Here is a 25,949-nt window from a genome sequence, read left to right as displayed (position 1 = left end):
TACAGAAATAAGAATAAAAAAACCTGGGGTTTTTGTATGGGCTGATGAATGCAGGGATTCAAGTCCCTGTTGTACTTTGGGCAGATTTTTGAACTTGGGTTTCCCTCTTTTCAAGTAGTCTATTCACCTATACATGACACATCTGATAACGTCTATCTGGACTCATGCAATACATTTGATACTGTCTGGCAAAACATTCTTGTCCATAAAATGGAGTGACAGATTTGATAGATGGACGACTCAGTGACTAAGGAATTGACTGGATGGTCGCATTCAAAGAGGTCAACTATATCCAGGTAGAGACCAGTAACTAGTGGTGTCACTCAGGGGTCTGTACTGGGATTAGCCAAGTGCAATGTCCTGAACCTGGGTCAGGGCAATCCCAAACATGAATTCAATCTGGGCAACAAGTGGATAGAGAGCAGTCCTGTGGAAAAGAACTTGGTGGTACTGGTAGACAAAACTGAATATGAGCTGGCAATGTGTTCTTGCAGCCCAGAAAGCCAACTGTATCCTGGGCTGTATCAAAAGAAGAGTGAACAGCGGAAGGTTGAGGGAGATGATTCTCCCCCTCCACTCTGCTCTTGTGAAACCCTACCTGGATTACTGTGTTCAGTTCTGGAGCATCCAGCACAAGAAGGACACGGACCTATTAGAACAAGTCCAGAGGAGGGCCACAAACATGATCAAGGGGAACCTAGAAAGACAGGTTGAAGGAGTTGAGGTTGTTCAGCCTGGAGAAGAGAAGGCTCCGGAGAGACCTTATAGCAACTTATAGCAACTTTCCAGTACCTAAAGGAAGCCTACAGGAAAGATGGGGATGGGCTATTTATTAGGGAGTACAATGACAGGACAAGGGGGAATGTATTTAACCTAAAAGAAGGTGGATTTAGATTAGACATCAGGAAGCAATTCTTTACTCAGAGGGTCACCACCTGTAAAAGGTTGCCCGGACAAGCTGTGGATGCCCCATCCCTGGAAGTGTTTAAAGCCAGGTTGGATGGGGCTTTGAGCAACCTGGTCTAGTGGACCAGGAAGGTGTCTGTTGTCGTGTCAGGGGGATAGGAACTGGATGATCTTTAAAGTCTCTTCCCACCCAAACTATTCTATGATTCTATGATTCAAGTCTATGAGTCTATGATTCTATGAGGTCTATGAGTCTATGATTCTGTCCTGAGATTTATGCCTTTGCTACTTTTTTTTGGGGGGAAGACTTTGTATTACTTTCACGCTACACTAAGAAAGCAATGGTAAACATGGATGATGATGATGATGACGATGATGATTATAATGAGAAGATTCTGGTTGTAAAGAATGTCCTTTTAATTTTATTTAATTTTCTTTTATTCCACCTTGAGTGTGTAGCTAGATTTTAAAAAGCATTTAGATGACTAAACTCTGTTATACTAGTGGGGGAGGTTTTGTTGTGCATTTTTAAACCTGTTATTAGATTTTTTTCTTCTACAGTAAGTGACTCAGTTGAATAGCTATAAGAAATTAGTCCTTGCTGGTTTTTGAAGAAGGTTCTTGTCCAATTTCTGTGGCTTGCACAGAATGTCCAGTCCATGCTTTCTGTTACTATTACAGAGATATTCAAACTGGGTACAATTTTTTCAAGCAGATCGGTATCACCAGTTTTTACCTTGTAAAAGTTTACATTAGACTGTTACAAAAGACACATAATAGAGTAGGCTTATTCTAAGTGCTATAAAGGAACTTCTGAATCCCAAATCTAATCTCTCATCTGTCTTTAGGACTCTTCATACTCATCTTACATGTCTGACAGACTGTACAAGCAAATATACTCTTCCTTGTTGTTTTTTGTTTGTTTGTTTGTTTGTTTTGTTGTTTTTGTTTTCTAAGCATGCTTTTTTAGTAAAAGTAAAATTGGATTAGTTTGTTAACAATGAAAACTCTAGAATCATTTTCATGGTAAACTGTATAGGCAATTGATTATTTATGCAGGACAGGTAATATTACTTATCATCACATGGAGTAGTTGTCATTTATAACTGTTGGAATTTAAGCAGAGAGAAAACAAACAAACAAACAAAAGTACTATGAGAATTCAAAATAAAAAAACTATTTGGCTGGATAACATGGCTTTGTCTATACCAGTAAACTAATTCTATATAGGACGGTTTTATAACACTGAAGCCAAGTGATGTGGATAATTTAAAAACTCTTACCCGCCAAAACAGGATGGCCATATCCAAAAAGACTATTAGCAATGTTATCTGTTTCATACTGCTTTCCAGCTTGTGAATGGAAGTGGATTTGGAGAGTTTGGGTCAGCTCAGGACAAAAATTGCTAGGGGTTATTCTAACAATATAAAATTGCAAATGATTCACTCTCAGAACTGAACACTCCCTAACTCTGTCTTATCTAGTAATAAATGTCTAATAAAAGATCCATATCAATTCTGTAGAAGTATTTTTAATTCTTACTTTTCATGATTTTAACTGGACAATGTTTTAGTCATACAATAATTCTCTAAAAAATTTTTGGTCATAAGCTTTTCTTTTTTTCCTTTTTTTTCTTTTTATCTAAAAAAAACAAACTGTAAAGAAGAAATTATCTCAGAAAACAAAACAAAACAAAACAAAAACACATGTAGAGTTTTATTTATTTATTTATTTATTTACTTATTTATTTTTTTATTATATAACCACTTAATGTGACAGTGAGACTTAAAGTTTCAGATCCACTGCAAAAACTCTGCTGGTTGAACTAAAATAACATAATAACATCAGAAGCAAAACAAAAAATACACCATATCAGCAGTTAGGCAATTCTACTGTCCCTCCAACTGTAAATGATAATCCTCCTTTCTAGTGCTGTCTTTGGTGCTCACTTAACCCAATGGTAATTGATTTTGTTTAATCTGTCTTTTCAGTCATTTCCACATGGCTTCACAAACTAACACTTTTCATGTGCTTTAAGCTTCTATTTTGTTCCCTCCTTCACTTTTTCTTCTCTAGCTTCATGTCAAAGTCTTTGGCTCACCAGCTGATCTTCTCCTTTTCATTATTCTGCTCTATCATTTTTTTTGCTTAGCTACTTTCCTCATTCACAAATGTAATTTTCCTGTCCGTCTCACCACCATCCTGTTCACTTTCTTCTATTTAACTGAATGTGCTTTTCCAGCCAAATGGTTTCCAGTGGTCTCATCTTTCCCTGCAGATTCCACGTCCTTCCTCTCCTTCCCCAGTTTCATAGTCTTGGTATCAGTTAGTGCCTTTAGCCAATGAATTCCCTTCTTAATGAGACATTTGTTTCCATTATATATAGGTCAGATTATTTCCTGGCCACCCCACCAACCTGTGTTGTCTGATGCCATGAATGGTACAGAGAGAAGACCACCTTTTTTTCTTTGACAGTGCTCAGACTGTGGTATGAATTCCAGCTCAGCTAAGGACATCAAATAGTAAATTTGGAAAAAATCTGGAGAGAAGTTTTGAACTTTCACCATGTTGCACAGGAAGCATGGTCAGTTATGTAACACTAATGAAGCAGGCAGAGTTTAGTCACAACAAGAAAATCTGAAAAAAATGGTTTCTTCAGATATTTAAGTGACAAAATCAACTTTCTAATACATGTGTACTCAAACATACGTAATTAGGCATAGTTATAGATTTGCAGATGAAGAAAAAAGATTTTACAAGTCACTAAAAGCATAATCTCTCAACCACTGAAAACCTTTCATACCAAAACTTGATTGATGATCCCACAAAAGTCTGCCAAAGATGAAAAATTTTAGGGTTTAATGTATATCTTACTTTAATCTCTTGACAATCAAATACACTTTAATCATTATGACTGAGCATTTCCAAATAAAAAATAGAATTGGAATTCATTTTACAAACAATATGCAGATATTTTTGTGTTTAAATAATTAAGTTTTAGCAAGAATAAAGCTAGTCATCATTAATGGAAAGTCCAGAAAGCCTTAATTAAAGGGGATATTGCCAACACCAGTGATCATCTGATGGCAGACAACATTAAGCTCCTTTCAAGATATATATTATTATCCAGAATTATTCAGGGTATTATTTTTGATATCTATTCAGGAAAGATAGATACTTTCATTCCATTTTAATAGCTATGTGAATTTTGATATCTCAATAAAGGAGTTCTGTCAAACTTGAGGTGCCACATACACTTATAACCAGAATTTTCTGATTTAGAAAATGATTCTAGAAAAAAAAAAAATAGCGTGGAAGACATTGGAAAATGTAGTACATTTTACACCCTGCAGAGATTAAATTGATAGGAAATATTGAAGAAAATATTATAATCAGTGTTTGGACCTGTATGTGGAAGCAATTGGAGCAGAAATGAGACTCTTAAATGAGACTCTCACTTTTCCCTTCACATTCCTACTATCCACCCTTCCTGATTTAAACAATATTTTTCCATGTGCTGGAGAGGGAGCAAGCAAGAAATAAATCAGTTACTGTAATACATGAATCACAATGTACTTAAAAAAATAAATAAATTCTTGTGCAGGTATAGAATTTGAAAGGATTATAAAGATATCAAATAACAAGTGTAGATTAGAGAGCACAACCTTGTTACAACATATGTTCTGAACTTTCATAAGATAGCAATATATAACACTAGACAAGTTTTCATGAAAACAAGGAAATTGAAAGTATCTGTAGAATAAATGTTTTGTTTTGTTTTTGTTGTTTTGTTTTGTTTTTGTTGTTTGTTTTGTTTTTGTTTTTTATGTTCTGGAAGAACTTGCAGAAGGGTGTGAATGTAGCATTAAGGTGCCATATCAGTTGTAATACTGGACTGAGGCATAAACAACCATTTTCCAGCTCCCTTCTTCTGAAAGTCACTTTGAATGAAGGTCAGTATGACCAAGATACAGGTCTCCATTTTTTTTCTTTTAATAGAAACAGTGCTAATTGTGTCATATATAATTTTATTTTGATTAGCACAAAAGGAAAGGACTCATTTTGGCTATCTCATTCTTTTCAGACCTTTTGGGTAAGGTTAGTTTCAATTATAGACAGGAGGATCTGCCATTTCTTGATTATTCTTCCTAAACACTTGCCCTCATGTATTTCTGTGTTAACTGAATTTGAGTCAAGAAATATAGCTGTCTGGAAGGAAAAAAACCAAAAAAACAAAAAGTACTTAACAAGTTACAGGTGTTGGGATAAAATCCAGTTGTCAGTAATGTATACATCAGAATACCATTTTTCTTTTCGTCATCATCACACACCACTTAAGAAAAAGCAACAAAACCTCGATGTCTAACATCAATGCTTTATCCAAACTTACACGCTCATAACAGTAACCATGTGATGTGTGATTTGTAGCAAATGATCATAAACTATAAGTACAGAAAAATAAAATAATAATGTATAAATATTTAGCAATACATGGAAAAAAGTATGAACTAAGAAGATATGAGTGAATAGTTTAATTTCATATGAAACATTAGAAATTCGGTCCACTTGTACACACTTCTGTATGGATGCAAGTGACTATATTCAAATGATCATGCAGAGTGTGTGAAGTGAATAAAAATAGGAATTTGCCTTAACTCTTTTAGACAACCAGTATATTTTCTCTCACAACTTCATATGCGCATCATCAACATCCATCACCATTCCATTTCTGAAAACCAAGGGCAGCAAACAGTCAGATAATCAGCAGAACTGCACATTCTCACAGGCACCTGTGAGATCTGGATCTAATTATCAGACTTGGAAGAAATTTAGAAACATTTTGCTTCTAATAAATGTTCCTTTGGATATTTATCTGGATAAGACATCTGTTCATTGCAACTGAACAGTCATTTAATGAAATTGTTTTGTCCACAAGCAAAGAAAGAGACAAATTTTAAGCTCATCATGTCAAAAAGCAGGAATATCTATGATCCACTTAAACAGAGGTAAACAGAGATGAACCATGAAGAAAACATGTTGAATACAAACATTGTCATGATGCCAACTCTCACCAACTTTTGTTAACTTCAGAGTGGAAGACAACTAGAGTGGGATTCTTCTATACATATTTTTATAGGTTCCTAGCACCATCCAAGGGTGTCCAAGACAAGGGTATCTGAAACATGAGACTGGTAGTTAAAACACAAATCTTAACACGAAGCCCCCATTCTTCTAGTGTGATAATAAGTAGCTAAGCAGGATACCTGACAGTGCCTGAAATATCCCTTAGTAATTCCTTGACCAATCCGGTGTCCTTCTATGATGAAGTGACTGTATCAGTTGACAAGGGAAGACTGACCAATGACATCTACAGGGATTTCTGTAAGGCCTTTGACACAGTCCTACATGACATACTGATCTCCAAATTGGAGAGATATGGATTTGAACGGTGGATCATTAAGTGGATAAGGAATTGGCTTGAAAGCTGCACCCAGAGAGTTGTGGTCAATGGCTCTATGTCCAGGTGGAGGCTGGGGATGAGTGACGTCCTTCAGGGGTTCATCTTGGGACTGGTGTTTTTTAATATCTTTATCAACAAAATAGATAGTGGGATTGAGTGCACCCTCAGCAAGTTTTCAGATGACACAAAGCTGAGTGGTGCAGTCGATAAAACAGAAGGAAGGGATCACATCCAAAGGGACCTGGACAAGCTAGATAAGTGGGTCCATGTAAATCTACTGAGGTTCAAGTCCAAGTGCAAGGTACTGCACCTAGGCTGGGGCAATCACAGACAGGTGTACAGACTGGGAGAAGAACTCACTGAGAGCAGCCCTGCAGAGAAGAATGTGGGAGTTCTGGTGGAGGAAAAGCTTGACATGAGCCAGCATTGCACAGTTGCAGCCCAGTATGCAGACTGCATCCTGGGCTGCCTCAAAAGAGGCATGGCCGGCAGGTCAAGGGAGGTGATTGTTTCCTTCTGCTCTGCCCTTGTGAGACCCCACTTGGAGTGCTGCATCCAGGTCTGGGGCCCCCAGCACAAGGAGGTGCATATGCTAAAGAGAGTCCAGAGGGGGGCTACAAAGTTGATCAGAAGGCTGGAGCACCTCTCCTTTGAAGAAATACTGAGAGAACTGGAGATTTTCAACCTGAAAAAGAGAAGGCTCAGGGGTGACCTTATTGCAGCTTTTCAATACTTAAAGTGGTCTTATAAAAAAGATAGAGAGCAACATTTTACTCAGGCTGATAATGGTAGGACAAGGGGGAATGGTTTTAAACTATAAGAGGAGGCATTTAGATTAGTTGTTAGGAGGAAATTCTTCATGCAGAAGTTAGTGAGGCACTGGCACAGGTTGCCCAGAGAAGCAGTGGCTGCCCCATGCCTGAAATTGTTCAAGGCCAGGTTAGATGTGGCTTTGGGCAACCTGGTCTAGTGGGAAGTGTTCCTGCCCATTGCAAGGGGTGTTGGAACTAGATGATCTTTGAGGTCCCTTCCAACCCAAGACGTTTTATGATTCTATGATTTATATATAAGTAACTGAATCACATACCATTTATTGTCATTCAGGAGACAAGTGCTGCTCCTATTTCATCATACCAGTGATTTCCCAGCTGGGATTCACAGACATCATAAAGACCCTGGAGACTTGTTCATTCTCCCAGGAGACTCATGCTTTACCCAGGCTTCTTCCCTGTTACATGGTTCAACATTTCAGATACGTCCTCCAGTGCAAGGACATATGTGCAAGGGCTTCCTCTGTAGTTTACTGGTCTATGTATCAAGGCCTTCATTGTAGATGCACATAACAAATGCAGAAATCCATATTTTAGTCAGTTCCATCCTGAGCTCCATTCAGAATCCATATTCCATCAGTTTCATCTCCATTCCTCCTAACAGTAGTAGCCTGCTTTGAAAAATTAAGGTGCTTGTTATGAAATTAATAAATGCAACAAAGAAATGACAGAGTGCACAAACAGATACATTAGAAACAACAACAACAAAAACATAACAAGGAAACTAAGTGTAGGTGGAGCAGATATAAAAGCATGTATAAATCTAAAGCATGTATCACAAACAAGTTTGAATGGTTGGATCACCAAGAGGAATGCTTAAAAGCATTAAATCTAGTATCTTCGTTTAGGAATTTGAAGGTCAGTTCAAGAAATATACCCTTCCATTGCTGGAAAAGTCTGGAAGAAAGGGATAAAGTTCTCCTTGACACCAGGTTATGCAAACAACCAGATGGTAGCAAAAGCATGAAATAATTTCTAAAGATCTTATTGGGTTACAATGTACTCACTCCACAACAACCACTCTTAGCAATTATTTGCCTTTGCTCTGATCTATTTCCCTTTGTTCAGCCGCAAGTCTACTCACAGGCATGAATATACTTCAATGTGTCTTTCCTCGTTATCTAGATATTTTGTTTTACTTTTGCATAAACTAACATTTCTTATTATTATATTGACTAGTCAGACTGATGTTTCCATACTGCTTCTACAAGTCTGAGAGATGTTCAAAAATATTTCATGTACTGAGAAGAAATGCTTCAAATGCTGTTTTCTCATCTTGATTCTTTGGTTACCAGTAAATTCGACAGTGATCAGGAATGCCCATCTGGACACTGGAATTCAGGCATCAGTATGGATAGATAGTTTGAACAGTACCCAAATCATGTTTAGTCTGTTCCAAATTTTCCCAGTAAATTCTGGGAAATAAATAAATAAACAAACAAATAAATAAATAAATAAACAAACCCAGTAAATTCCATACTGGTCTGAGTACACTGTGTTAGAAATTAGAAATGCAGGAATTACCTGTGTCATCTGTGTCATGTAGGTGTAGGAATCCATTTTCACTTCTCAGAAATTATGTACATATTGTTGGCTTCACTGCACATATATCTTCCAGCTGAACACTATAAAGATTCACTTTTTTGTTTGTTTGTTTGTTTTGTTTTGTTTTGTTTTGTTAAAGGAACTTCTTCAGGATGTTTGTCCACCTTAGCCTGTGATGCCTGCAGTTTGTTCAGAAATTGCTTTAAAAAAGAGTGGACTAGAGACAACACTCAGAGGCAAATCCACCATGCAGACATTTATCAATTGTAAAGGTGCCTTCAGTGACCAGGGTCTCTACAGCTGATCCCATTACTCAGGATATCTTTGAAGATCTAAAGTTCTGAACTTGTCAGCTATTCAGCTGTCCCTAGCTTGTAAAGTTCTTGTAGTATGTTCTTCCTATTATCAGCCTGTAACAGGCAGCAGGCAACACTGGAGTCTTTCATATTCTTTCTAGGTACCCAGCTTCTAGAAGTGTAGTCTGATTGTATCAGAGACCATTGGCAGCAAACTCACAGGTAGCTTAGCAGTTTTTTCTGTAAGTATTTGAAAGCCTATCTTCCTGGAAGAAAAAAAAAAAAAAAAAACAGTTTTTGAAATTGAAAATTTATGAAATCTGTAATTTTTTTTTCTGTTTAATATTAAAACAAATGTAAAAAACTATCCCTGAATATATTTATTTTTCAGCTAGATATGTAACTTCCCTGATGTACTTGTGTACCCCCCAGAAAGCAAGATATAAACAAATACAGACACATACACATACATGAAGATACAAACACATTTTAGAAGTAAAAATACAGTTACTTCAGTTAAATATTCATAGAATCATAGAATGATTGAAATACTGAAAATCTCTCCTGCACCTAGATTTTTTTCCAGATGCTCTGACACAACTATATGCAGCTGAAAGTATCTTTTAGCTGTTTTATTAGCTAAACTGGTTTATTTTGTGCTTTGAAATCATTGAATATTATTCCTGTTTCTTTCTCTGGGTGATTTCTTGCTTTCGTATTAGTTTGTACTAGAAATAAATTGAAATAGATGTGCTGAACATAAGGATATGAAGCAGTTTGCCCAGTAATAAATGCTTCAAGACAGTTTTCTCTTCTTCCAGTTGTTAACCATTTGGGATAGTTTAGTCGTTTGGGTAGTGTTAGTAACGGTGATACAAAGTACTGTCTCAAGCTAGATATTATCAGTGCAGACTCAATAAAATCTAAGCTTTTTTGAAACAATGGTTCTCTGAATATTTGAGGGGATTTTGAAAACCTTCACACATTACTGATTTTCATGTTGTTTAAAAGATCACAAAAGAATTCCAGTCTTGGAAAAAAGTTAACTTTGTACTGTAAATATCGAAAATATTTAGAGAGCAGCAGATATTCAGAATAGTTCTTTTTAATATATTACAGTTCAGCATTGTTGATTCAGAAGTAATTACATAACATAAATAAAAGTTTTCTTAAAAGTAACTTTTCAGCTTTTATTGGCATCTAACTTAGAAATACTGTAGTCAATAAACACTTTTGTTTGGATTTCAATACAGGACAAAAGACAACCACCCAGCCTCAAAATAGACAATTAAATAAAGACCAGCTGTTAGTAATTCTTGCCCATCAGCTAGTCATTGCTGTGTAAACCAAAAATAAATTTTGGCAGGGAGCTACGAAATCTATTTAATACAGAATTAAAAAAAAAAAAAAAAAAGAACTATTACTTGAAAAAAAAAGTTTTCTGTTTCACTGAGCTATATATTGGCAACTTCACAGCAAATTTATGTGTCTGGAAAGCTGAAAAGAATTCTTCATGTGTCATGTTTGTGCTAGGTTTAGATTTTGTATTAATCTCAGTCTGCAGATGAAGGGGTCATTAAAAAAAAAAAGTCTTTACAAATAACACTGAAATATTTCCATCAGCAGTATTTGCTTTACAGTTTGGCATGGAATGAAGAATTCACTTTGAGTTTCATCAGGTAATGTGAGAAATTCATTATCCCTAGTAGACTTAAATTACTCAGATTTAATACAAGTTAAAATTATATGTAACAATATGGCATTTCTTAGTTTCATTAAATCCCACAAGGAAAGGTGAGAATTTTAACATTACTTTAGTTTACAAAAAAAACTTTCCAAAACCAAAAATACTTCAAGAAACGTCTCTTTGTCATTGTACGCCATATTTTCCATCTATTTCTTTTACATTGTTTATATATTTATGGTTGTTTATTTATATATGTTTATTTTCTATTTTCTATATTATATATTATTTATTTTAATTAATTATTTTAAATCATTTAACTATTTGTCTCGGTGGCTTTGCTTAGCATTTGTTACTAACTGATATACTGTTACATTTTTAACAACTATAATAACATACATACAGAGATGTCTCAGACTGTGTCCCTTAAAAACACTACAGGCATTATTGCTGTGTGTATTGGAAGACATAAATGAGAATAGATCAGTATAATAAAGTGGAGAGTAACTATCTCTATGGGTTAAAGAAATAGTCAAAATAGTGAAATATATTATACTTAAATCATTTATACCAAAAATACTGATGTTGACATAATAGCTTATTTTTCATAATGAAAAATCTATATATTTGTGTGTAGTTTTCTTTGTTTTGGGTTGTATTTCAGAGCATACAAGAAAGGTAATACAATAAATACAGACACATATAAACCTACATTGTACACAGAAATATCTCCATAATCAAGACTTTTGAATGTTAATAGAAATATTTCAATAGTTACAAAGGATAGAAATTGAAAGTATATACCCTGCCACAAAAACAAAACAAAAACAACAACAAAAATGTATCTGCTATTGATACATCTTTGACTAAACATGTGCTTCAAGAAACTGTAAATTTGCTGAATTTCTGCCCTGTGGAAAATTTACAGTTTTGTTCAGGGAAGAAATATCAGTGAAACTCACCAGACAGCAACTATATGTTTTAAGAGAAAGCTTTACTAAAATATCATCATTTTCACACTTCATGGTTGGAGGCAGACAATAAACCACCGACCTTGTAAATCCAGTCTTGCCAACTCAAAAGTAAACTCAAAAGTGGTTATAATGAACCTTATGGTAAGCTTGTTGGCACTTGCTTTGTTTTCCTTGACTTTCTGTGCATAGAGAGTGATCACTGGGCTAGGATTTCTGGATTTCCAGTCTCTCAAATGTCATGCAAAATGGTAGAGGCAGCAAATCTGTAAATGTTTCTCTATGGGAACAGTGTTGTAAAGGTATAGAAGGTATCCATAATTAGACCAAATGCTGTGAACTCGATTAAATTAGGTAATCATGCAAATCTTGCTGATTTCTAACACACTCCTTCCTTAACATTCATCTTGATTTTACATCAACATTCCTAATCTTGACAACTGTAACCTTTTTTTCTTTTTGAAAGACAATTCATTCTTTCTCTTGTAAAATATCTGAAAAAACATCAGGGTATTCTTAAATAAATATGTATTTATTATATGTATTTATTTACATTTGAACCAGTTCTTTCAGAAAACATTGGCCAGATTCCATCATACTTCTATACTGAGACCACTAGTGAAAAAGGGGTGGGGGGCGGGGGGGTAGGGGGGGTCCTACACACATATATATATATATATGTGTAGGACCACCACATGACAGGCATGGAGCAAAGTGACTCATTTTTAGTCATATGTTTCTCAGGTTCATAGCACCAATAAAGAACCCATAAAAATCATCTTCATTCCCAGAGTTACAATATCTTTCTGGGCAAAGTATTTGCACAGAGGAACACTTTGAAAAATGTCATCTGAATACAATGAATTGGGAAGAGGCTCTGAACAGATTTTCTAGTGCCTAGATTGTGCTTAGGGATTTGACTATGACAGTACTAAGCACAGTGTTTCAGGTATCTGTCAACATTCAGCTAGTAAAGGAAGTTCCTATTTTAAGGAATTTATTTCTTTAAAACATATGAATTCATTTCAAGTCAAAAGTGTTCCTGACATAAATAGTCTCATAGTAAAAATTATTTAAATTTGGTTTTGATTCTATATGTCTTTGAAAGATGAATGTCGTCTGCAAATTATAAAAGTTCAAGAAAAGATGTCAAAGTGAATAAACATAATAGTCTTATGGTAAATATTAAGTATTTGAAATGTTTTCTATATTTTCAATTTAAATAATAAAAATAATTTAAAAAAAGTATTCCAAGAATTAACAAACTGTTCCATAAGTCTGCTCAAAACAGGATTATCAGTTCAGGCTATCCTGTTTGTGAACACTTATACTTGAATTTATATAATTTGAGAGATTTTGGGTGGAGAGATTATGTAGAAGTCTAGTTAATAAGTATTAATTCAATTTCAAGAGGATTTCAATCTACATATAGATTAACAGTTCCACAGACAAAAGGATTCCATTTTGGCCATTTAGTCTGGTTATGTGCATAATGCAGGCCACTAAATTTCACCAACTTCACACTGTATTAAGGCATCCACATTTATTCTAGATGTATCATCTACAAACATGTTTGGGAATGTATAATTATTTAGGTATATATGTTTTCATATTCCTGTTTACAATTTCTTATCAAGTTAGGCAAAAATTTTAATGACTTTGACTAACTGCCCTTGATTTGAGTGACTTTGACTAACTGTCCTTGATTTTTGCTATTTGGGGCTTTGCAGTTCAAGTGTAAAAAAAACAGTTTTAAATACCACAGAGCCTGCTTCCAAAAATTAAAAAATAGAATACATCTATAATAATTTTTGTTTTTGTTGTTGTTGTTTTTCTAGGTGCCAGATTAAAAAACAACAACAACAACAAAAAACCTACTTTACTGATGCATGTAAAAAGAATAGTAATGTTGCAATTCACTGAATGCAGAAGTGATTTATTTTTTGTAAATTCAGAATTAAATCAGTCCTCAGTATTACAATTTTGTAGCACTGCCTAGTTTGCTAAGATTTGATTGACCAAAGGCATAAATATATATGTTTTTCATTGCCTATTTATAAATTAGACCACCTGTATTAAAAAAAAAAAAAAGTTGCATCTTTCTAAAATCTATTTTTTTTTTCTTTTTGTGCTTTCATAGTCCATTTGCAAAGAAAGACACTAAAAATAGTTTGTATCTCGAGGGTTAATCACTGTGACAATAAAAGGATTAAACAGCAAGTAATACTGTCAATAATGTCTAGCAATACAAAGAATCTATTTTGTTCATTATATATATATCACGCAGAGTTCAAACTATGAATATCACACCTTCCTTTTTTGGTCTTGAAAAGTAGCTATACTATTACTAAATTTTCACAGATAATATTGAATGGGAAACAAAACCACCACTGTGAATGTACAAAACTTGCACAAGTTTGTTAAAATAGTTAATCCTCCAGGCAAGATTTCTTTCAAGAAAACTAAGGATTCTTTTTAAAATTATTTAGTACATTTTTTTTTTTAATGTTAAGAATTATTTCCATAAACTAAAATATTGTAATAGTGATGTAATTCTGCTGAAAATAATAATGAGATATTTGGTTTTCTTTTGCTTACTTCTTTCTGTTTCAGAGTAGTATATACAATACAATCTTAGTAGAAGCCTACTAGAAGTCTTGCCTAAACAGAAATCCTTATATTGTAGGAAATTCAAGATTTAGACTGAACAAAGGAATAGGTTCTTGTGAAAAAAAAGCCTAGTATAATCAAGCAAGAAGCATTATACTATTTGCAATAGTTACATCTGTCTTTAGATTCATCTAAAGATCTGTTATACTATAAAGTAGATCTAAATTGAGTAAAGATAGTAATAAGGAACGGAAAGACTACAGCATGGTATCATTGGATGAAGTGACAGGTACACATTTCTGTAAGAATATCAGCACAAATTTGGCTAAACAGCTTATTGAAATCATCATTTGTGATGCATAAATATGAGGAATTTGGGAGGTTTTGGTCAAACAGGTTAGCATCTTCTGATAGGATTGTGTTTGCTCACTGTGTCTAATCAAGTCAACGCAGAACTCTGAGAGGCGGGGGTCATGTCCATGTGCTTCTTGGAGCAGCTGGCTGCATTCACTTGCTATATTCTCACATGTAAAGCATGGTCCTCTCTAGTAGCTAATGCTATTGTCACCTTTTTTTCCACACATGAGCAGCAGGGAGCAAAGCTACACAGAAAGTGCTACACTGTTCCCATGGAAGAAGAGTTATGCATCCCTGAAAATCCTAATATGTTATATAGATAAAACTGATAATTTAGAACTAAAAATTAAACCTGTCTGTCCACTTAAAAGAAGGGCTTTGACTCGTTTCTCTTGTTCCTTCAAAGTTATTTAATCCCAACACACCCACCCTACAGTGAGGCTGATACCTAGAAAGTGAAAAATGACAATTTCTGTTCCTCAAAATCCTCTGTTTCATTCTGGCTGGAAACATAAATGCAGTGTAGGGAAAACTGGAGGTGGAATTTCCCCTTCATATATATTTGAAGAATTAAAAACAGCATGCAAATCCTTCATAGTGACTGGAGACTACTGTACTGCTGTTCCCAGCTTTCCACTCTTTCTATCAACTATGTTCACCTGGACAACAAAATTCACAGCTATATATGATGATGCCTGGACCACAGTCATTCATTGGAAGATTCTATTCTAGAAAAACAGGTTGGAGATGATTCCCAGAGTGCCCCACCAGTTATTGGCATGTACCCTGATGGCAGGAGGACTTCCCTCAGGCTGCCACTAAGAACCTTTTTATCTCTTCCAAAGTCCATGGTTAGTACTGCAACAGGAAAGAAATGAGGTAGGTGCATGTACAGGGAGACTTGAGGGAGACTTTGTGCTGCATAAGAGTCACAGTACCAGTTGCTTGTCCACGTTGTGTGCCTCTACAATACTCAAGGTAACAAGTGGAACAAGAACTTTGTACAGACTTAGGCATCCCTCTGGAAAGTGGGTGAGGTCTTGGTGTTCTGCTTGGGGGCTGGGCATGCTGAGAAACTTTGGCAAGTTAAGGACTATTTCCAGACACCTGCTACAGAGGTATACCCATGTTCCCTGTTCAAAGACAATGGTCCTGACCAGCCTTACCCGGGACCTCCACCCACACCCTCTTGGCTATGGGCCCAAGAACCCCATTTCAGGTCTGTCCTGGGCACCTAGGCCTTCCCTGAGTTATGCCATGGATATAATTACCGCTGGTCTTGTCTCATGAATGGCCCCAGACACACATTGCTGGAAACCTCCAGTCCTGACTCTGGACCTATTTCCTTCTGTTGTTCCTGGAAGGTCTTTTTGGTTAGGCCTGTGTCTGATTCAACATCTCACCTTGCCTGAAGATCTCTGGATAGTCAATAGAAACTGCTACTGTCACCAAACCAGGCCTGTTCCCATGCTGCAGAACTGTGCGCTACCAGCACATGTCATGGCCTGTGCTAGGGTCATCAACAGCATCCAGATAGGTGTAGCAGTAGCCCCTAAAATTCATCTCACCTCTCATCTTTCTTTGGTAATCCTGCTCCCCCACTAAGAGCTGTCTTTCTTGTTAGTTTTCTTGGTAAAATGAGTAGACACCATCTTGCTCTGCTATGTGGGAGGACATTAGAATTTGATGTTCTTCCCCTGCTACACAAATTGAGCATCTCTGTTGTTCCTTAACTCTCAGCTAACTCTGGAAACTGCTGAAGCTTTATAGACATGTACTAAACACACCCTGGGAGTGTGTGGAGGAGGAGGATAGCATAACTTGATTCATCCAGAAGTCCGAAGGAAAAAAAAAGGCACACAAGGAGAGGGCACACCACAAGGGAGGAAAGAGATGTCATGACTACCACTTAAAAGCTTACATTTCCTAGACTTACAGTTTTATTGACTTATTAAAATACTAGACTATGCCTTTTCAGCAGTTTAGTTCACCTGCTTATTCTACTCAACTATTTTTGGAGAGCTTCCTTTAACTTACATTACCTCTTACATTACCTTTTGAAAGCATTCATTCATTCTGCTCCAATTCTGCTTTTTTAGTTGTGTAAGAATTTCCATTTTCCGTGCCCACTTTCTAGTTTAAATAATCTCATCCTTGGTCTTACACTGTTTGTAGATGTTGATGGTAATGGTTCAGTACTCTTCTTAATGTCTCCATTACTGTTTTACATTAAAGCATGATCTCATCTGTCAATTTTGTCATAAACCTTTAAAAACATTTATCAGTGATAAAATAAAAATATACCCAATTTGGATTCACTTCCCAAAACCAAATGCTTTCAAATAGACAAGATGTTATTTGATTTATTTGTTATTTTAACTTTTAAAGTGTAAAAGAATATCTTTTTTTTTTTTTTTCCTTTCTTAAGTGGTAGGGTTTTTTTCCCCTGTATTATGAACCTGATGAACCTCCTAAGGAGTTAATGTTAAAAGAACACATCTAGTTTGTCAGTTTGATTGCTCCTTATTTTACTTTAGGGCCCTGGAACTCTAATCCTCCCCACTGTACTTATGATAATTTTATCCAGATCCCCCATTTGGTGTCCTTCAAAATGGAAAAATTCAATTGGCATGAAAAAATAGCTTGCTTTTCCACTTAGCATATTAATGGAAATAGATGCAATTTGCACCAAGTTTTGCTTTCTTCATCCCGAACAGCCCCTCACCCTTATCTCAGTGACTTCATCCCTTCTAACATCTCCATAATATCACAAATCCCTAGTGTCAGGATGAAAACTGAATCTCTGGTGGTTTGTGAAGCAGTCCTGTGCTTAGTCAGCTGTCATTTGCTGGAAGAGGATTACAGTCCCCACTGAGCGAAAGTTAGCCAATATTATACCCATCTACAAGAAGGGCATAAGAGAAGACCCAGGAAACTACAGACCTGTTAATCTAATCTCAGTACCTGGAAAAGTTATGGAGAAGGTTATCCTGGGGAATATTGCAAGACATTTAGAGAATAAAGCTCTTATTAGGCAAAATCAACATGGGTTCATGAAGGGAAAATTCTGCTTTAGTAATCTGATATCCTTCTATGATTAGGTCACTCAGTTAATGGAGGGCAGGAGGTAGACATAATTTTTCTGGAATTTATTAAAGGCTTTTATACGGTCCCTTGCAACATCTTTCTGGGCAAATTATCCGAGTGTGAGAAGTACAGGTCCATGCTACATGAGGTGATGAATGGACTGAACAGCAGAGCTCAAAGGGTCATAGTGAATGGGGCTCAGTTCTAGGGTCAGTTCTATGCAATATTTTTATCAATGGTCTGAGTGCAGGATTGTAATGCGTCCTCAGCAAGTTTGCTGATGATACTAAACTGGGAAGTGCAGTTGACTCTCTTGAGGGACAAGAGGCCTTGTAGAGGGATCTAGATAGACTGGAGCACTAGGCAATCATTAATGGCAGGAAGTCGAACAAGAGCAAATGCAGCTGGGACAAAATAATATTGGACAGAGACTGGGAGACAAGTGGCTGGAGAGCAGCCCTGCAGAAAGAGATTTGGGGGTGACGCTTGACAACAGACTCATCATGAGTCAGCAGCGTGCCCTGACAGCAGAGAGAGCAAAATTCATTTTAAGATAAATTAAACACAGCATAGCTAGCCAGTCAAAAGAGGTGTTTATTCCACTATCTTTAGCATTAGTGTGGCTTCACCTTGAGTATTATGTAAAGTTCTGGGCTCCACAATCCAAAAAGGATGTCAAGGTACTTGAAAACCTCCAGAGGAGGGTAACAAAGTTGGTAAAAGGGCTGGAAGGCATGTTCTGTTAGGAGAGGCTGAGGACACTTGGGTTGTCTAGTCTGGAGAAAAGTAGACTAAGAGGTGACCTCATTGCTCTCTACAACTTCTTGAGGAGAGGAAGTGGGGAGAGAGATTCCATTCACTTCTCTGTGGCAATAAATGACAGGTCACCATGAGCCAGCAGTGTGGTTTGCATCCCAGAAGACCAACTACATCCTTGGTTACATCAACAGAAGTGTGGCCAGCAAGTCAAAGGGAGGTGACTGTTTCCTTCTGCTCTGCCCTTGTGAGGCTCCACTTGGAGTGCTGCATCCAGGTCTGGGGCCCCCAGCACAAGGAGGTGCATATGTTAAAGAGAGTCCAGAGGAGGGCCACAAAGATGGTCAGAGGGCTGGAGCACCTCTCCTTTGAAGAAATACTGAGAGAACTGGAGATTTTCAACCTGAAAAAGAGAAGGCTCAGGGGTGACCTTATTGCAGCTTTTCAATACTTAAAGTGGTCTTATAAAAAAGATAGAGAGCAACATTTTACTCAGGCTGATAATGGTAGGACAAGGGGGAATGGTTTTAAACTATAAGAGGAGGCATTTAGATTAGTTGTTAGGAAATTCTTCATGCAGAAGTTAGTGAGGCACTGGCACAGGTTGCCCAGAGAAGCTGTGGATTCTCCATTCTTGGAAGTGTTCAAGGCCAAGCTGGATGAGAGCCTGGGCAACCTGATCTTGTGGGTGGCATCCCTGTTCATGGCAGGGGGGTTGGAACTAGATGATCTTTAAAATCCCTTCCAATCCAAGCCGTTCTGTGATTCTGTGATTATATGACACATGTTAATGGCACAAACCTTTGCCGGGTGAGGTTCAGACTGGGCATAAGGAAAAAATTATTTAATGAGAACTGTCTCATCAGTGGCCAAACACTAGAACAGACTTCCTGTTGAGGTAGTTCATGCCCCGTGCCTATCAGTGTTCAAGAGGCGTTTGGATAATGTCCTCAATAATATGCTTTGACTTTCAGTTAGCCTTGAAAAGGTCAGACAGGTGGACTTGATCTTTGAAAGTTCCTTGCAATTGACCTACTCTAATTTTTGAGGACAAGAGTAGTTTCAGGGCTCCGAGAGGTATCATATGTTTGGAACTGTTTCATATCCAGGCTCAACTACACTGGAAATATTTCTCTTTCTACTAATGTACAATACGTCAGCTCTAGGAAGAGCTAGGCACCTCAACACCTCAACTTAAGAAGGCTCTAGGAAACATACACGAAGGGTAGGGATATGAATTATTGTTCTTTGTCGTCAGGTGTACATTCATAAACTCTTGGGTATAAGCTTCTTGTAAAGCTTGCTCTGCTGTGCTGCCTTTGGAATCTGAGACCAATCTTTATCATAATGCTTCTTTCTCTTCTAAAAGTTTTTATCTGCCAAAATCATTCTGTTACCATCTCCTGTTCTCCTATTGTCACTTAAAAAAATGCTGATGCTTCAACAGGAGACTGGTGGCCTTCACTTGTTAATACTTAGGTTCATGAAGAACATTTATTTTCCTTAAAGGACAGGAAATGGTCAGAATAAGGGCTTGAAGTCCTGAAATGGAAAGAAAGCATACAAAATGATTCCACAATATATCCTGTCACCCATGCATGAAAAAATAGTTTCTTTAACATTTTCACATGACTTCTCACTGACAATAGTATAGTTCAATTTACCGTGCCCCACTGGAAATGGCTTTATGGCACTTTTAGTGCCTCCCAAGCACCAAAAGTAGTTCATACAGAGGTCTTCTTTATCTTTTCTCTTCTCTTTGCTTTTCAACCCTCATTCATTGTTTGCTCATTTTTTTTTTTTGTCTTGGATTAAAATCTTCAAGCTAAAACTCTGACTCTGAAAGTTCAACTGTTTCTCATCTATCTACACTCTTGTTCTTCATGAAGAGGTGCCTTGTGAGTAAAAAGCTGCATTGAAACAATATATAAATTATCGAATATTAATTAAACAGAAATAGCAGTTCATTTTTGTTTGTTTGTTTGTTTGATTTTTTTTTAATGTTTCACGGTAATTTAGGTTAGATGGGCTTTCCTCTTCAGTTAGAAGTATGGAACATATACAACTTAAAACTTGTATAACATTATATTATAACTTATAATAATATAATTTAACAAGCCAACAATCTCTTGAAACAATATACTTTTTGTTTCTCTGTTTGTTTGTTTCCTTCATATCCACACCACTCATCTGGAAAACAAGGATATCACCATTTTCCTCAATCTTTTTTTTTTTCTTTTTTTTTTCTTTTCCTACATGCTCTCCTGAGACTTCTTATTATATTACTTATTTATTTATTTTTTCTCTCTCTTATAAGCCTGAAGACTGACAGATAAACTTTTCTTAGAAACTACTTTTCCTTACTCACGCAAAAAAAAAAAAACAAATTGATGATCAACTTCTTTAGGCTATGGGGTGTGAAAAGCAGAACAGATGTATTCAAGTACAGATGTCTGGGAGTCAGAAAAACACCACTATTTGTATGTTGCTGAATAAGAACCATACATTTATGTGACACCTGCTATTGATATGAATTCTTCAAGATCAGCTTTGCCAGTGAGAGGTAGCACTGCTACAGGTAACAGGTTTAGTCTTTGAATTGCTGGTGGTTATCCTTGAATTTCAAGAATGCACTTGTTTCAATGTTTAAATGCCCATGTTTTGTGCCTTCAGCTAAAAAAATCTTACACTTGTGGGATGTACTGATACACAAGACTTTCTATGACATTTCATAACACTAAATACGCTGAGGGATGCGGATCAATATTCATCAGCAAACACACAGTATTTTTCACAGGCTTTCGTCTAATCTGAAAGTAAATGAAACACTCTGCCAAAAAGGGCTGTCTCTGAAATGAAAATTTCTATGAAAAATTGTATTTTTTAGACCTCATAATCTGAGTAGAAAATACAGTTTTAAGAGGACACCGGGAATTAGACTCTTTTGAGTCATATGCTTTTGGTACATTTCCAACATAATAGCTGAGCTAAAACTTGAGGAAACAAAAGTTATCCCAGGAAGGAAGAGAAATTAGTAACTAAAGAGGATCTCTGTTTTGCATTCTTTTCTATAAGGAAAAACAAACAAACAAACAAACAACAACAAAAACCCACCCAACCAAAAACAACAACCTCAAAAAAAGTTTTTGTTTACATGGAGGAAATGGACACATGGGCATCAACCTTCTTGATTGTTCCACACTTCCTTTTTTGTTAGTAGTCCAGTTTTTGATGTGAGTTCAGGTCAGAAATCAGCAGTAGATTATGTTTTTCTCACCGTGTTTCTGGGTGCTTTATGGTGTTATGTTTGTCTGACAGATGAAGTCCTTTACCAGGTTAAAATATCATGATTCTTATTTCTCTTGCCAGCACTTACCTGATCCCACATTGAGGTAGTTCTAAAAGTAAGCTTAAGATGCAATAAAACTACTTCAGCAAAAAAAAAAGATCATAGAACTGATCACTCACCCCTCTGACTTGGTTCTCTATGGGGATCTTGCACATGCCAGTGAATGGCAACAGGTGGGTTTGTACTCCTACATCTGGCAGACAAGATGAGGAAATCACTACATGCCCATACGATATATATCATGTATTACTGAAAAAAAATAAACACAGTTTAATATATCAGTGTTTGGGCAGATTAAGCTAATATGCATGTTATATTTCCTTTAAAGATAGTAGAATAACTGGTGTTCTAGGTGGAATAACTAGAATAAATTGCTAAAATTAATTCATCGTTTTATAAATGTAAAATGATTTAACTTCTAGAAAAGATGTGTTTTATACCTTTATTTTAAAAGCAACATCTAGACAAATAATGAACTGCTGCAGTGAAATTGGGTCATAAATCTTGGAAATCTGAAAGGTTTACAAAAAAAATTTAAATATTACTTTTTTCTTTTCTTTTTTTTTTTTTTTAATGGGCCTAAGTAGTAACTTTCTTCCTCAACCCAAACTTTCTCAAAGTTTGTTTCTTACTTTCGCAAGTTCCAGTTGAAATTCATCTCTCTCTTCTAGATGTTAGCTTTCTTCAGACCAGAATTGTTGATTATAAACCTTCTAGAGCAAAATAATGATAATTTAAGAAAGATTTAAAAAATAATAATAATGAAAAAATCATGTAGGTAAATTACTTTGAAGGACAGTAATTTATATGAGAATTCTGACTCATAAGATAAAAATTAGCACTGAACAAATGAAAATTCAAAGAATGAAGAATGTGCTTACTTCTATGCAGTCTGATTTATAGAACATTAGCTCTACTATCACTTTGTATTGATTATGAAGCCTTTGCATAAGTTAATGATAAAGGTTAAAAGTTCCTCAATAGAAAAAAAAAGATTGAAAGATGTATTTCTTAATCTAAAACTGGCATTATTGACAATGCTGATTCCAGCTCCCAAGAGCACTGAAGTTATAATGAACATGTTTTATAATGAACATGGATTTAGAGGTTATTGGATGAGAAAGCAATAGCAGAAGAGCTAATGAAGGTTACTGTGGTTCTCTGTACCTCGGAGGAAAAATACAGTTAGGTCTTTGTGTCCAAAACAAAAGCAAGTATTCTAGACATGAAATACTTTGCAATATGTTAAAATCAACCTACAAGCAAATCAAAATTATGTTAACAGTTTTAACAAATAATGTAATTTATTTGTGACTCTTAAAGAATGCAAAATAAATTGATATGTTTTGGTTTGTGACATCCCTTGTTTTTGTTGCATTAACTCATAAAAGCTTTGCTTTCTAAATGGAAATACTAAGTTCATTAATATATAATGTGAAACAAATGCCACTGACAACTTTGAATGAAAACTTTCAAATACTAGACTAGAGACTTAATGTCTGCTGCTCTTGTAGTTCAAAGGACTTGCCAGACTTATATTAAGATCATTGGTTACACTTTTTTTTTTCCCTCTAATATACAGACTTCATAAAGCATGTGCTGTTAAATATGATATGTCAGATTCATTTCCAAGCATATGTCTAACCATGCACAATTCTCTTAGTTGATGCTATTAGGCAGGCTTCTTAACTGCTTTCTAATAATTGCAATAGCATTCCTTTTTTGTAGGTGAGATTACTTGCATCTTGCTATTGCCTGTGCATTTAAAATTGTTATTTGTGTTCAATGGTGTATTATTATTTTAGATCAAATTATTTCCTCCAAATAAACGCCAACTACCTATTTCAGAAAATTTCTTCATAACAATATCTATGTTTATAAAATAATAGAATCATAGAATCATTTAGGTTGGAAAAGACTCTTAAGATCATTTAGTGCATAGATAGAGCAAAACCCCAAAACAGCTCAGTACAATGTGTTTCAAAGAGGTCTTACCTGCACCTTGCTAAGGAGAACTACATTATATGGGCAGTGGCATAACTTTCCCTGGAGAAACTGCTGAAATTTCTGCCACTTAAGAGTAGACTGGATAAAGCAAAGATTACTATAAGGAAAAAAAAAAAAAAAAAAAGTAATGATGGCACAATTGGCATCATACTTTGTATATGGAAACAAAAATCCTAGTCATAAATCATCTCCCCTTGTGAAGGCAAGATAGATGTAAATTATCAATAGGCTTCGCTCCTAAGCAAGCATCATCTCACTGTCCTATCTGGCATTTTAACATATAAATCAGGTTTATACTTCGGTGTTTATACTCAAGGTCCTGGCCTGGGATTTGAAACAGGTTCCTGACCTACCTTTCTTAGGAACAGACATGAAAACCTATGTGATTGCATTTCATTGAAAGAAATAACTGGCCTGTGACAGAGGTGAGACACATGAGGACATTAAGAAATTGCTGCTATAATGTCACAGAATCACAGAATCATCTAGGTTGGAAGAGACCTCCAAGATCACCGAGTCCAACCTCTGACCTAGCACTAACAAGTCCTCCACTAAACCATATCACTAAGCTCTAAATCTAAACATCTTTTAAAGACCTCCAGGGATGGTGAGTGAACCACTTCCCTGGGCAGCCCATTCCAATGCCTAACAACCCTTTCAGAAAAGAACTTCTTCCTAATATCCAACCTAAACCTCCCCAGGCGCAACTTTAGCCCATTCCCCCTCGTCCTGTCACTGGGCACGTGGGAGAATAGACCAACCCCCACCTTGCTACAGCCTCCTTTAAGGTACCTGTAGAGTGCGATATGGTCACCCCTGAGCCCCCTCTTTTCCAGACTGAACAAGCCCAGCTCCCTCAGCCGCTCCTCGTAAGACTTGTTCTCCAGACCCCTCACCAGCTTCGTTGCCCTTCTCTAGACTCGCTCTAGCACCTTGATGTCCAAGTACAGAACCTTCCTGTGACACTAGGCAATTCTCTGAATTTCAGTGATTTCACTGGCTATATCTGTATGCCAAGTATCTCAGCTTGTGCTTTGTCTCCTGGTTTCAGTTCCAGTTTTCTCCATAGCATAAATGTCAGTTCACTCCACAGTTTGGTGATAAGGAAAACCATCCCCTTTCCAAAACAAACCTCATGTTCTGTGGATAATTCATTGCAAGGACTGCTTCCAAAAGGCAGCACAAGCCAGACAGCTGAACGTTTGGATTTCTCTGCCTTAAAAAGTCCTTCAACAGTTGGCTTGTTATTCTCAAAACACTTTCCCATGCCTGGATATCATATCCCAGAACCTGTAATATGCTCCTCCAGTTTCATGTTATTAAAACACCACCTGGTGAGTTGCAGCACAGCCTTCTTGTTTTTGATTGTTTGATTGTTCGTTTGTTTCCAGGCACTATGAACTAAAACAAAATAATAACTGGATCTTCTAGCCAAGGAGACAACCTCATGTGGCTAAGAAGGGATGCAGGACACCGCACTATGTAGTTGTGATTTGTTCAGCAGTTTCTTCTAGGAACTGAAATCTGAGCACGCTAGACATAAGCCACTCAATACCACCTTAACTCAAGGATCTCCTTGTGTGATGTGTATTTAGTTATGTAAATATAGTTACAATGGATCTGTTTATATTTCAGCAGGAAATACTTTCATAGAGTACTGGTTCCTCAGAGATGTTTGCACACATTGGACTCTGATTCACTATTTTCCTGACAAAATGGCAGCCCTTCATGTTGACCTTCAACACCAAAAAAACTTAATGCTGAAACCAAGAAATGCTTAAAGTCAAAGTTATGACTTTGGCTTAAAGATTTGACTTTAAGTCAAAGAAAATATTTTTTGATCATTCAGTAGTGAATGAACAAAGAATTCATGTAATCAAATTCTGACTAAATACCTACATCTGAGTACTCCATTTCCTTCTGCTGCATTTACTAACGTCTCTCCATTCACTGTGGTAGAAGCTGCAATAAATAACTTTAATGCAGGGCAGGATCCAGTTGTCTAAACAGAAGTGCCAAATGCCACTGGAGATGCTCTAATATATCCAAAATATCCTTAGAGGGCTTTTTAAGAAACAAGCTTCTTTTGG

The 25,949-nt window shown here is 36.3% G+C and overlaps 1 protein-coding gene and 1 long non-coding RNA gene across 8 annotated transcripts in view; one reads left to right on the top strand and one right to left on the bottom strand.

Moving 5' to 3' along the window:
* The window catches only part of GPC5 (glypican 5), a 778,624-nt gene that overhangs the window by 742,575 nt on the left and 10,100 nt on the right, over positions 1 to 25,949 (top strand). The window lies entirely within an intron of this gene.
* LOC310900044 lies at positions 2,624 to 25,296 on the bottom strand. 2 transcript variants are annotated; one of them, XR_014584796.1, is made up of 6 exons: positions 23,848 to 25,296; positions 22,485 to 22,565; positions 21,972 to 22,101; positions 8,722 to 9,304; positions 7,455 to 7,808; positions 2,624 to 6,082 (listed from the first exon to the last, which is right to left on the bottom strand). It is a non-coding gene; the product is annotated as an uncharacterized lncRNA (long non-coding RNA). The 2 variants fall into 2 exon arrangements; XR_014584795.1 differs by having other exon boundaries at positions 2,624 to 7,808.

The sequence above is a fragment of the Anser anser genome (genome assembly GCF_964211835.1).
Source record: "Anser anser genome assembly, chromosome: 1".
NCBI lineage: Eukaryota > Metazoa > Chordata > Aves > Anseriformes > Anatidae > Anser > Anser anser.
This window is presented reverse-complemented; position numbering and strand designations above follow the sequence as displayed.